This window comes from Maniola hyperantus, chromosome 6, assembly GCF_902806685.2.
Source record: "Maniola hyperantus chromosome 6, iAphHyp1.2, whole genome shotgun sequence".
In the NCBI taxonomy this organism is placed as follows: Eukaryota; Metazoa; Arthropoda; class Insecta; order Lepidoptera; family Nymphalidae; genus Maniola; species Maniola hyperantus.
Genome location: NC_048541.1, coordinates 7,375,843 through 7,388,776, shown reverse-complemented (window position 1 = coordinate 7,388,776; position 12,934 = coordinate 7,375,843).

Below are 12,934 nucleotides of genomic sequence, written 5' to 3'. Positions count from 1 at the left end.
TGTTGTTTTCTTTTTAATTGTACCTATTCAAATACAGGATTAAGAAAAATATGAAGTAAATTCAAAAGCTTATTAATTACCTAGGTACCTATTGTAATTATTTTACAAATCGTAGACGGTTAATTTATTGATTGATTTGAATTATCATATTATTAGTATTAATCCATATAGTAATATATTACAAACGCGAAAGTATGTCTGCCTGTCTATTTGCCTGTTACCTTTTCACAACCCATCCGTTAAACCGATTTTTACGAATTTTGTTACAGATATAGGTACTTACTTTGCATCCCGGTGACAGACATAGGTAGGTTACTCTTTATTTCGGAAAATTAATGTTTTTTTTTTCGGGATATTTAAAACCTTAATCCATACGAACTAAGTCCAGGGCAATAGTAGGTAAGTCATCATCATAATCAACCGATAGACTTCTACAGCTGGACATAGGTCTCTTTTAGGGACTTCCACGCACGCCACTGTCTTGCGCCGCTTGAAACCAGCAGCTCCTTGCGCTCGCCTGATCTCGTCCGTCCACCTACTAAGACACAGTATACCTAGTACATAAATACCTACTACAAAGTATACAGAAGTATACAGGGAAGTAGCATTGCACATAAACAAAACTTTACGCATCTGAATTCAAATCGTGTTGCCTGAACTAAATTACCTCTACAAAGACCTACGAATTTAAATGTTATTTTAGTTTCAATAGCGAATCAAAGGGCCTCGCCGGCGGCTGTAGAAGGTCGTCGAGACCTTAGATGCCCACGAGTGTTAGCATTGATAACAGCACGTATGCAAATCGTCGGTAGTCGCGAGGTAGCCCGCTGGTCTACTGCACAATTTACAATGTGCTTCCAGTAGAATATTTACAAATCATACCCACCTATGTAATAATAGGCTTTATTATTGTTTCCTACCTACTTAATCTTGTAAAACGTTAAAATAGTTTAAATTTTTTTTTTTTTTTTTCATTTATTTGGATCACTAACAGCTAATCATATACTTACATCAAATACAAATTTAACAATACAAAAGTTCTAAGATAATATGACGAGCTAATTAAAAGTAATCACCGCATGCGAATGTGTCAGGTAATTTTACAACTAAAAAAGTTACTTAATTAAAAAATAATAATAATATAAATAAATAAACTCTAAACTAATAAACAAATGTAGGTAAGCAGTTCACATGGCATCAAGTAAATTACTATGGTAATTTACTTAATGCCATATAAACTGAAATCCGGAATTTAACCAGTGAGTCCGCGTGTATGTCTAGCACATTGAGCTTATTATAAAGTTGACTTATTCTAGGGATTGGCGAGTTAGCACCCATAACTGTTGAGCGTCGAGGAAAAGATAAAGAAGAATTTAAAGGCTTTCTAGGATATTTCGAGGGAACCCTTAATTTAAAGCTATTTGAAAGAGAAGAACAATCTATTTTGTTGTTGAAAATCTTAAATAAAAATATGAGATCGAGTTTTGTGTTACGAGTTTCTAAGGATTCCATATTAAAGAAATTTAGCCTGCTATAAAATGTGTAAAATAAGTTCTTAGATTATAAATAAGTACCTACTGTCAGCAACACTGACTAAATTACTAGTTATTTTTAGCTAATTTTAAAGAAAGTTTTGAAAGGTTTGAATTCAATGTAATGATCAAGATTATCAATTTATTTATTGAAGTTAGTTTAATAAATTGGACATTATTTGACTCATCCGATGTCACGCGATTTGTGGCGGGGCAGCCATTTTGAATCGATTTGTATAAATGCGGGTGTTTGACCGTTTTGAAGGCAGTCTCGCTCTGACTCGAGACTCGACGACTATTACTTAAATACTTTTTGTGTTTAGGTCGTTATTTCAACCAAGTGATTGAAATAGCATTTATTCCCCGATCAAGTTAATATTTCAGTTAGGTTAGTTTAAAGACTAAAACTCTCGATAAGCCTCTACGCGTTGTGATCCATATCCACGCGCAAGTTTAATATGAGAGGACATTTTAACCAAACTCATCTAAAAATACCCAATAATTCGCCTGCTTTTCTGACTGACTCTTATACTACCAGTGGCGTACACAGGTTTGAAGCCAGGGTAGGCATTAGTTAGCTAGGAACCTGTTTATTGGCAGGTCATAATGAAAAATATGCATTGAGCTATTACAACTGGGGTAAGCAGTGCATTAATGCCTCTATGACGTGCACGTACTACTATAGATGTTTAGTAGGTACAAGTAATAGTATAGGTATAACAAAGTTAGGTCATTTAGATACCTATAGGTATAGATAGCTACCTGCGGGTCTAATTAATAATTTACTTTTAATTTCGTTATACCTATTTAACAATTTAGATCTTAGTTCATTTCATTGTTAACTAGGCGATACACACGACTTCGTTCGCGTGGATTTAGTTTATTAAAATCTAGTGGCCTGGGCACATGATAGTGGCCTGGGTTTGGTTTTCCGGGGTAAAAATAGCCAATATGTCACTCTCTAGTAGGACTACCACTAAATAAATAATATGCAAACCATACCTATTATGATAGATAGGTGCCTAATTATATTAAAAAGGAAATTTTTCGTAATGGAAGAACCTATACTGAGTAATTTTATACGCACAGATAGGTATCTATGTTACAATAGCACCCACAAATAATATTATAGTTAACCTGAAAAGTATTGTTTTTCAGATTAATAATTCTTTTCCGTCAAGGTAATAAGAACGATACTAATAAATAATTATCTAATCTCATTGCTATCCTTGTTATTGAGGCAAAAATATACAACTCAATGGCAACCGTTGTTATTTTCAATCACTTTAATGTACGGTTGTTTGAATTCGAATATTTTTTTTTACTTTGATTCACCCACCGATCTCATCCATTGTTATATTATATCTACTTACTATCATTTAATTTTTCATCTCACTATAGCTCCAAGAGTGCGCCTGAAAATATCAAATTCGAAGAAGTCGAGCCAGAAAAGTGTTTCGAACTAATAAGTTAAACAATTTATTAAATTTTAAGGGTGTTTTGCAAGGCGTTGCCACGAGACAGTGTCTGGCAACGCATGTCGTGATTGCTATGTCTATGTACCTAATTAATTTTTCGAAATTACAAAATTTCGAACATTCCAGAGACAACCTCAGAGATTTTAGCGGAGAAACGAGAGCAAATTAATTTAGTGTTGCTACCGGCAGCGGTTCAAGGAGAGCCCTGCCTAAAGGGCCGCGCCAGCGTCACGCGCTGCCATTGACCCACTTGCGTCGCCGACGCCGTCGTGTGCGCATTGCGATGGTATGCTCGCTGCTGAAAGCCCTTTGCTATACTGACATGTCACGTATGCACGTAGATAGGTAGGAACTTAGGTACTTATTTTTAGGACTAGCTTATGCTCGCGACTTTGTTCGCGTGGACTACACAAACTTCAAACCCCTATTTCACCCCCTTAGGGGTTGAATTTTCAAAAATCCTTTCATAGCGGATGCCTACGTCATAATAACTATCTGCATGCCAAATTTTAGCTCGATCCGTCCAGTAGTTTGAGCTGTGCGTTGATAGATCAGTCAGTCGTTCAGTCAGTCAGTCAGTCACCTTTTCCTTTTATATATTTAGAGATACCGTACCTCGAAAGGTAAAAAGAAGCCCTTATAGGATCACTTCGTTGTCTGTCTGTATGTCCGTCTGTCGTGTCTGTCGAGAATACTATAGGGTAGTTCCTGTTGACCAAGAATCATGAAATTTGGCAGGTAAGTACGTAGGTCTTATAGCACACGTAAGGGAAAAATCCGTAAACCGTGAATTTGTGGTTACATCACAAAAAATTTGAAATGTTTTCATGAACAATTAATTAGTATTTTCAACTATCAAAGTACGATTACTATACCAAGTGAGGTATCAGATGAAAGGACTTTACCTTATATTCTAAAACAGATTTTTATTTATTTTTATGCATAATAGTTTTTGATTTATCGTGCAAAATGTTGAAAAAAATACCCAAATACGGAACCCTCGGTGCGCGAATCTGACGCGAACTTGACCGAGTTTTATTTTTATTCAGATTCTTTTTTTCAAATCGTTCTTACTTAGTCGAGTGGTAAGTAGTGGTTTTGTAAGTTTGATACAAGTTGACTAACATCTCACCAGGTGGTAATGCAGTCACTCTAAGATCAAAAGGTTTACCTGGAAGGGTTATGCTAGATTTTTATTAAACCTATAAGTAGGTACTCGGCGTACTCCTTATTAGTTTCTAAGAGTGGCATTGACTGGAATTGCTGGAAAGTCGTTACAGTAGGTACCCGGCATGAAATATTGTACATCGATCTTTAGATAGAGGAAGCGGTTTCGTAGAGCGTTGTCTCTGTCGTTGTGACCGACAAAACGTCACTTAGGTATGAGTGACAGAGACAACGCTCTATAAAGCCGATACCTCTACTGTACCAGAGTGAACGAACTTGTCGTGAACTCATTACACATGATTCAGTCGTTGGGGTGGTACCTACCTAACCATCAAAAATTATAAATACCAAATATATATATAGATACCATCTTCGTTGTCAATTTTGTACCAATAATACTTATACGCCTTGTGCGCGCGAGTGTGTTATTTTTCAGCGGACCTCGCGGTTGTTTGTGCTACACATCTCAAGGCGATGTGGAGCGCCCTCCGCCGCAAATAATTCTGCTATTGTGAAACAACCGCCCGCTTATCACCTCAGGACCTTGCTCGGATCATACAAATTACGGTCAAGTTGACGATTCCAAGATTATTTTTGTAACGATGATAAAATTTCCGTACCTACCTATGTCTGTACTTATAGGTACATAAATAATTACCTATTAGGTACTAGCTTTAGGAAATGAGAGCGAAAATAGCTGTGGATTGCTGGTGCCATACCAGCTATTAGGTAGAGGAAAGAGTAGGCTTGATCGAATAGTTGTCGATTGGTTAGGATTCCATTATTGTTTAGTAGGTACTGTTTGTTAAAGAACAAGAAAATTAGGAAGATTAATGTCGACGAACACAAAACAACGAGAAACAAAATACTTAAACTAAGTATAATAATCACCTACCTATACCTACCTAAGTAGGAGCTACGGATTGGTAAATAAAATAAATAAAAATCTGTTTTAAAATCCATAATTGAAAATACTAATTATTAGTCATGACCACAATTTTTTTTTGTGTGTTGTAATGATAAATTCACTGTTTTCAGATTTTTCCCCTAATGTCTGCTATAAGACCTCCTACCAAATTTCATGATTCCAGGTCAACGGACCCTGTAGGTTTCTTGACAGACAGACAGACGGACAGACAGACAGACAGACAACAAAGTGATCCAATAAGGGTTCTGTTTTTCCTTTTGAGGTAAGGAACCCTAAAAACATCACAAGTAGACATATAATAGAGTACCTACCCGATGCATTAACTAAACAACTGAAGACATTCAAATATTTAACAATCTGATAGGTTAGATTGAAGTGTTTCCGTAACCGATATTTCTCATTAAGCAGTTTGTTTGGTGTTCGATAAAAAATCTATGTCCGAAGGGCAGCCGGTGTCCGCGGAAGGGTTGCTTCCCTGAGGGCTGAGAAAGTGAAGCAAATAAGCAGATGGCCACGGCTACAATTACATAATCAACAGTTATCGTATTCAAACGAGTGCATTAGATTAGGTAAAAAACAATCCGGAACGCAACTCTGTGAATGTTTGATTTTTTGGTAGCCCCTCGTTAAAATATAATTCTCGATTTTTCTTTACAATCTCTGCATACCTAATACTTATTATTCTTACTACGCACTAGATTGGTCATTGCAATTTTTTTGATACAAGTTGAAACCTTTGCTTTTAACTAAGGTAAGCGACAAGTAAGTACCTACGTGTTTATTTTAAACCTGGGACTGCCTAAACGTTATTTCATCAAATTAATTTGTTTTTTGAGAAAGGGCGTTAGTTTTCTTGATTTTTAACTAGTTTTCTTTCTATATATAACTGAAACCAATACATTTCAACTGTATTTTTCAGTAAATTGTTAAGTAGGTAGGTACTACTTAACCATATTTCCATGATACTTACCTAGGAACCCTTTGTCCTATAGCCTATAGGTCAGGAGCTCAGGGCTCTCTATCGTAACTATTGAGTCGGTGTAATATAGGAATTGTAGTGTAGCTGTGATAGCCTATTGGTTAGGACGTCCGCCTCCTAAGTGGAGTTTCGATCCGTTTTCGAAGTTATGTGCGTTTTAAGTAATTAAATATCACTTACTTTTACGGTGAAGGAAAACATGCATCATGAGGAAACCTGCATGCCTGAGAGTTCTCCATAATGTTCTCAAAGGTGTGGGAAGTCTGCCAATCCGCACTAGGCCAGCGTAGTAGACTATGGCCAAAATCCTTCTCACTGTGAGAGGAGACCCGTGCTCTATAGTGAGGCGGTAATGGGTTGATCATGATGATGATTATGAATATAGAAATTAGGAATTAATTCACTGCCTAATGTAAGATTAAATAACTATAAAATATTTACGAATAGATTGGTAGACACACAGATTTTGTGTAGATAGATACAGAAACCGAAAGTAGAAATGAAAGCAGAAGATGTGTATTTTTGTGAAGTCACTGGAGCAGTGGGTAATGATGATTGTCTGTTTGGACTGCAACAAGCTAGTCATTTGTATTGAACTCCTTTACCACGGAGCAAACTAATCACTGTTCTTTTCAAGAGCCAAAATTCATTGCTGCTTAGGTTGGATATACATTTTTTGGATATGGGCTAAAGCAGTAAGCTATATGGTATTAAAAAAAATCAATGTATAACTGTTTATGATAATAAAAGTGAAGATCACGATGCGCTATGTAGTCTATGTACGTAACGGTGCATTAGTGACTGAGTCACAGGGAACTGACCTAGCATGCTACGGAGTGCATTGACGCCGTCTCCGACGCATTTATCGCAGCATGCCTCTCGAGATAATGCATAACATGCTTTTTGTGATGAATAACACATCTGTTTACATGTACGTATAAGACTATCTGAATAACTTGAAAGTTCAAAAGCCCCGGACTCTATCTATCGCAGACGATCCAAATGGTTTATTCAATCCGATTTCGATTCTTGCGGAATAATGTACTTACCTACTAAAAAGGTGCCTTGGGGTAAGGGGTACCTATAAATGCGGCTTTTTCTACCAACACTAGCATTATTAGGTATACTAATAGGACGTATATCAGATTCTTGTTCAAATTGATTATAATTTTAAGGCATTAATTAAGATTATTTATTTTTTAGTAAGTAGGTACCTAACAGAAAATGAATTAAATTGATATTTTACCTACTCATTCGATGAGTGGTGGAAACCTCACCACACATCGAGTGGGTAAAATATCGCTAATAAATAATAATAATTCATATAAATAAGTAAATAAGGGTGTTTGACATCTGAAATTCAGTCCGCTAGTCTCTGCTGCCGAGACTCAAAACAAATAAATAGGTACACCTAGTCACAGTCAGAACTGAAAACAGCGCCCTGGATCTTATGCGTATTAACGCAAAAGATGCAATGCAAGATATTATGCTGAGCTATAGGTACAACTAAGTATTTGGGGTGGTGTCACAGAAGAAAATGTTACATTTGTACTTTGTTTTTTCTGTGACACCAATAAGAATTATGTAGATGCATTTTCTTTCTTTCTTAGTTACTTTCTGTGTTTAGATCGTGAATTTGGACAACTAAGTAAATTTTGTAATAGTTAAGTATAACTCACTCAATATAATATACACTCAGTCATGGAAATATTTCCCTTTTTAGATTAAATCTCTCGATAAGGCACTAATATTGTGTTGTGATCTGTGTAACCACGTACCTAATCTTAAAGACTAGGACATCTCAGACTTCATTATGTACTTAATTACTTACTATGTAAGTATACCTGCTTCTGGAATGATGGTTTTTGTAATTAGTAACTACCTACCTACTGACTTAAACAATATCCAATACTGTTATATCCAATACTGTTAGGTAAATTATGTATAAAAAGTCAAATAAGAAAAAACTTATAGATACCTATACAATATACATATATTCATTGAAACTACCTTTACTTATAGCAATATCGACACAGATTTTTATTTTAGGGGAGGAATTTTCAAAAATCCTTATTCTTCTTCTTAAAAATTCTTAGCGGAGGCCTACGTCACAATAGTCAAATTTCAGCCCGATCCGTCAAGTAGTTACTTAGAGCTGTGCGTTGATAGATCAGTCAGTCATTCAGTCGCCTTTTCCTTTTATATATTTAGAAGAAGAAGACTACACCTACATCTACTTATTTGATTTAATTTAACATTCCCTTATTTTAAGATCCCTTATTTGATAAGAAGTAAATAAATCGTTACTTTCAGGAACCTAATACATGTAGAAAGAAATTAAAATCATTAGAAAGAACGAAATATAGGTAAGATTTTTTATTCAAATAAACTTTTATAAGTGCCTTTGAATTGAGAGAGTGATAAATTGAGTAAGGGCGAATTAAATCTAATATTAGAGTTTATTCTTTTGCGACAACTCAAAACTTATTTATCAGAACTAAACAAGGAGCTAATCTCCATGATTATGGGGTCAATAGTAGTTGATACACTATTAATAGAGGCAGATGGTAGGTAAATGTGGAATAAGCTGATATCGGGCATGATCTGCAAGCGTATGCACCGACGCAGCTTGACTACGCCGGCCAATGGCGACCAAGCCACGGATGCATCAAATTAATTCAACACAAGGCGAATTTGAGGAAGCCCTCATGAAATTTATTATATAACTGGATAATAAATAAGGCCACGGAGCATACTAATTTGATTCCTGTGGCGCATAGGAATTTTACAATATATTACCAATACCTAAGTAATATAGGTAGGTATATAGACAATAATTATTATATAACATCATTTTTATTTATCTGCAAGTAGCGATATTTAAATTTTATATTTAAAACGACTAAAATATAATATTCTTACCTACCTAGGTACTAGTTGCTACTTTTTTATGTACTTAAATTAAAGATTTTTATAAAGGCGAAGCGGAAACATTTATAGTGTTGCTAAGTATTACGGACCTAATGCAAATAAATAAATAACGCAAAAACGGCGTTACGGAAACCTTTTATAATAAAATCCCGCAAACTATTTTGGACTTACCTTTGCACAAGTTTAAAAAATCTATTAAAAATATGCTCCTGAAAAAAGCATATTACACAATTGAAGATTATCTAAATGATAAAAGAGCGTGGATTTGACCTGCAGCTCGTTCCAGCAACGCACAAGACTGCAAATACTATTTTATACATGGCATAATCTTGTACCTATATCAAATATTTGAAAAGAGCAACCGCCGAGTTTCTTGCTGGTTCTTCTCGGTAGGAAAGACATTCCGAACCAGTTGGATGTATCCGACTATTCGAAAGTACTTGTAAAAGTTTATTTGAATAAAAAAGATTTTTATTTTTATTTTATTTTAATGGCTAGAAGTTCTAAAGCTCTGAAGGTATATATATAGGTTTCTACCTACTTCAGTTCTTGATATTATTTTTTCTGTTTATTTTATTCTTACACATAGAAATCTACCACCTAACCCGGAAGGTAATTTTCCCATTTCATTTTATTTTTTATGTAAATTGCAGATTTATAAATCTTCTAAATAATGGTTGGCCTACAGTCTACTCCAAATGCGGAGCGGAAACATTTTGTAGGGTTGCGATTTATTGCGGACCAAGCCAGGGCCGCCTGTGACCCTTTGCTTTAATTGCCTACAAAACACTCGCCATTAAAAACTGTGCGATGTCGAGAAGTAACTTTTTTCAAACGGCCTATCATGAAAAAAGATCACATTTGCCTTGGACGGCGAAGTTTTTTCTCAATAGGTTTATTAATTTAAATATTTAGAAATAGTCAAAGTCTATATAAACTTGGTTAAAGGATATTGCTTTCTATTTTGAACGTATCTATGTAATTTTGAGGTGTTCTAGTTATGTAGGTAGGTACCTACCTTCTTTACTTCATCATCATCATCATCATCATCATGACTGACATCTCAGAACGAGAAAAGTTTAGGCTGTAGTCTGCCACGCTGGCCTACTAGTGCGGATTAGAAGACTTCATACACCTTCGAGAACATTATGGAGTACTCTCAGGCATGCAGGCCTTCTTTACTTGGATGATTATTATTTTTTAAAGGTCTAAACGATATGCATAACATATGTTGATAGCAAAAAAATGGGGAGATTGCATTAGATTCACAATAAATCTAATGACACGATGGCGTAGGTATACCTACAAGTTTCATAGAAACAGGTAGAATTTTGAACTAATGACACACAGAAGTAAAAGAGTAATAAGTAGCGGGCTTTTGCTTTTAAACTATAAGGTTTGTTGTGTGGAAATAGAGCTTAAGTATTTTAACTGGGGTTGGGTTTGTGTTCATCTTTGGCTTTTTACAAGGTTTAGTTAGGGATGCGGGGGCGGAGGTCGTTCGCTGAAAGGGTTGTGTGGGAACGGAGGGCACCTGCGTCTGCACATGGTGCTCGCCACTAAGTTTTTATACATTTGTGCAGAGAGATCAGTCTATTGCAGTTTTTTACCGTCTGCTGTTCAATGGAGCAACAAAGACAACTATTTGGGCTGAATTGTTTTCAGATTAGTCAAAAAAGTAAGAACATTCAACTTTATCCTATTCCTATTATGATGCCTAAGTTTTATCTATAGCATACAATAATTGTAATTAGTTGAGAACACCGACCAAACACCGTTTTAATAGAATGTTAGAGGATCGCAATTCGCAATGGTGTTTTCAGTGCCTGAAATATATCTATCTATTACATCCTTCATGGAGAGTACAATACTAATTATGTCTTTTATTGGTTACCAGCTTAGCTACCTATGTCAAAGCTCTGCATAGGTACCTAGATATGTACCAATAAGTATTTTTTTCCTGGATGGAGTAGGTAGACGCTAGCTGCGTAGGCGCTACTGGCCGCTACCTATATACCTACTCGTACCTACAGCATCACCGGGTGGGAACCTAGGTAGCTATATTTTGGATTTTCCTTAAATAAACATTTCATTTCTACTAAAAGGATACAATTTTATAATTCACAAAACAATAAAAATTAATGATACTTTAATGGGTTATATTCTTTATGATATAATTTAGAAAATCTTGATAACTTTTACGACGATCATGTCATACAGATGGCGGGAAGTTGCTGCGAATGTACGGTTTCCGGTTGCCTGCCGTGAACCATCATTATTCTTTCAGCAAATACGTTATGACTCCGATTATCCCCTCTATCGATCCAAGTGTTTATCCAACAGTCGGGCAACGTCATTAATTTGTGTTCAACGACTTATTCGTGTAGCTATTAAATCTAAATCCTTGGTCTTTTGTGTAGGGCTTGTGTTGTGTAAAATTCAGGAAGTACCTAGTTTCAAGATTGGCTATATGCCTAATGGAATAATCTACATTACAATAAGAAAACAGATAAAGCTCGTTTATTTAAAAAAAAAACCATTACAACCGAAATTCATTAATAAGAACAAAATACCTATCTCTTATTGACGACAGATGTAAAGCAATAACTTTTAAAATAATTTTATCGCAATTTTTTTGCCAATACTCTCTAACGGTTACAACCCGATTGTGATCAATATAACTGTCAGCACTTCCTTGATCTCATTGAAATTTGTGGGAACAAATTATCGCAAACACTTGGCTTGTATGAAATTTAACAAAAACATCGCATAAAACACCATATCAAAGCTTTTTTGTGAAAAAATCTACTCCCACGCTCTGAAAGGGTTAAATTTACACCTGACCTAGATTGCATTTTATGAAAAAAATGTTTTTATCAACTTTTTTGCGCATTATATCCCTTATAGTACTTTTAAATTCAAACTCACTAGGGTGACACTAAAGTACTTTCAAAATTTAGGAAAAACTTGTACTTATCTTTTCAAATTGGTTTGGTTATGCTGATTACAATACATCAAACAATATTAAAATAAACTGAAGGTACCTACGTACCAACCACTGTTAGGCTACCAACACTTTGGATGCGTTTTCTCCAAAGTACCTAGGTCTAGCCTAAGACGGAATTTCGATTATACTCTTTTGAAAATGAAAATAATAAAATTAAAAAGTATTTATTCTGGTGTTTTGTCGATTATGTTTCAATTGAATTAAAACTTCAGTAGGTAGGTAGGCACTTAATACAGTTTATCCTAAAAATATTATTTAGGTACAGTCACCCTACTCACCCCAAGTTGCACAATACGCAAGTGGATTGTCGAAACGCAGGTAGCAAAAGGGTTATCCGCTTATGCAAAAAACACAATGCTATCCGATTAACACTCGATAATATAAGTCGCTTTTAAAATGTTAACGTTTGTATTAAAAGCTCATGCCTTTATCCAGAGCGTGTGCTGATTAGCTAAGTCATTAACATTCATTTTATTCATTCTAATGTAAATTACCTACTTAATTTATAATTGAGCTATGTGCTTTATTTACCCAAATGCACCAGAAGGAGGGTCATGTTTTAAGGAGAGATGATGACGCGTAGCTACGCAATTTTTTTTATTTTACAACTAGCTTATGCCCGCGACTTCGTCCGCGTGGACTTCACAATTTTCAAACCCCTATTACCCCCTCTTAGGAGTTGAATTTTCAAAAATCCTTTCTTAGCGGATGCCTACGTCATAATAGCTATCTGCATGCCAAATATCAGCCCGATCCGTCCTGTAGTTTGAACTGTGCGTTGATAGATCAGTCAGTCAGTCACTTTTTCCTTTTATATATTTAGATTTTCATCATCATTTTCAACCGATCGCACCGCCCGCGCCTGCTCTACCACGCTGGCGTGCAGATTGGCAGACTTCAAGCACGTTTGAA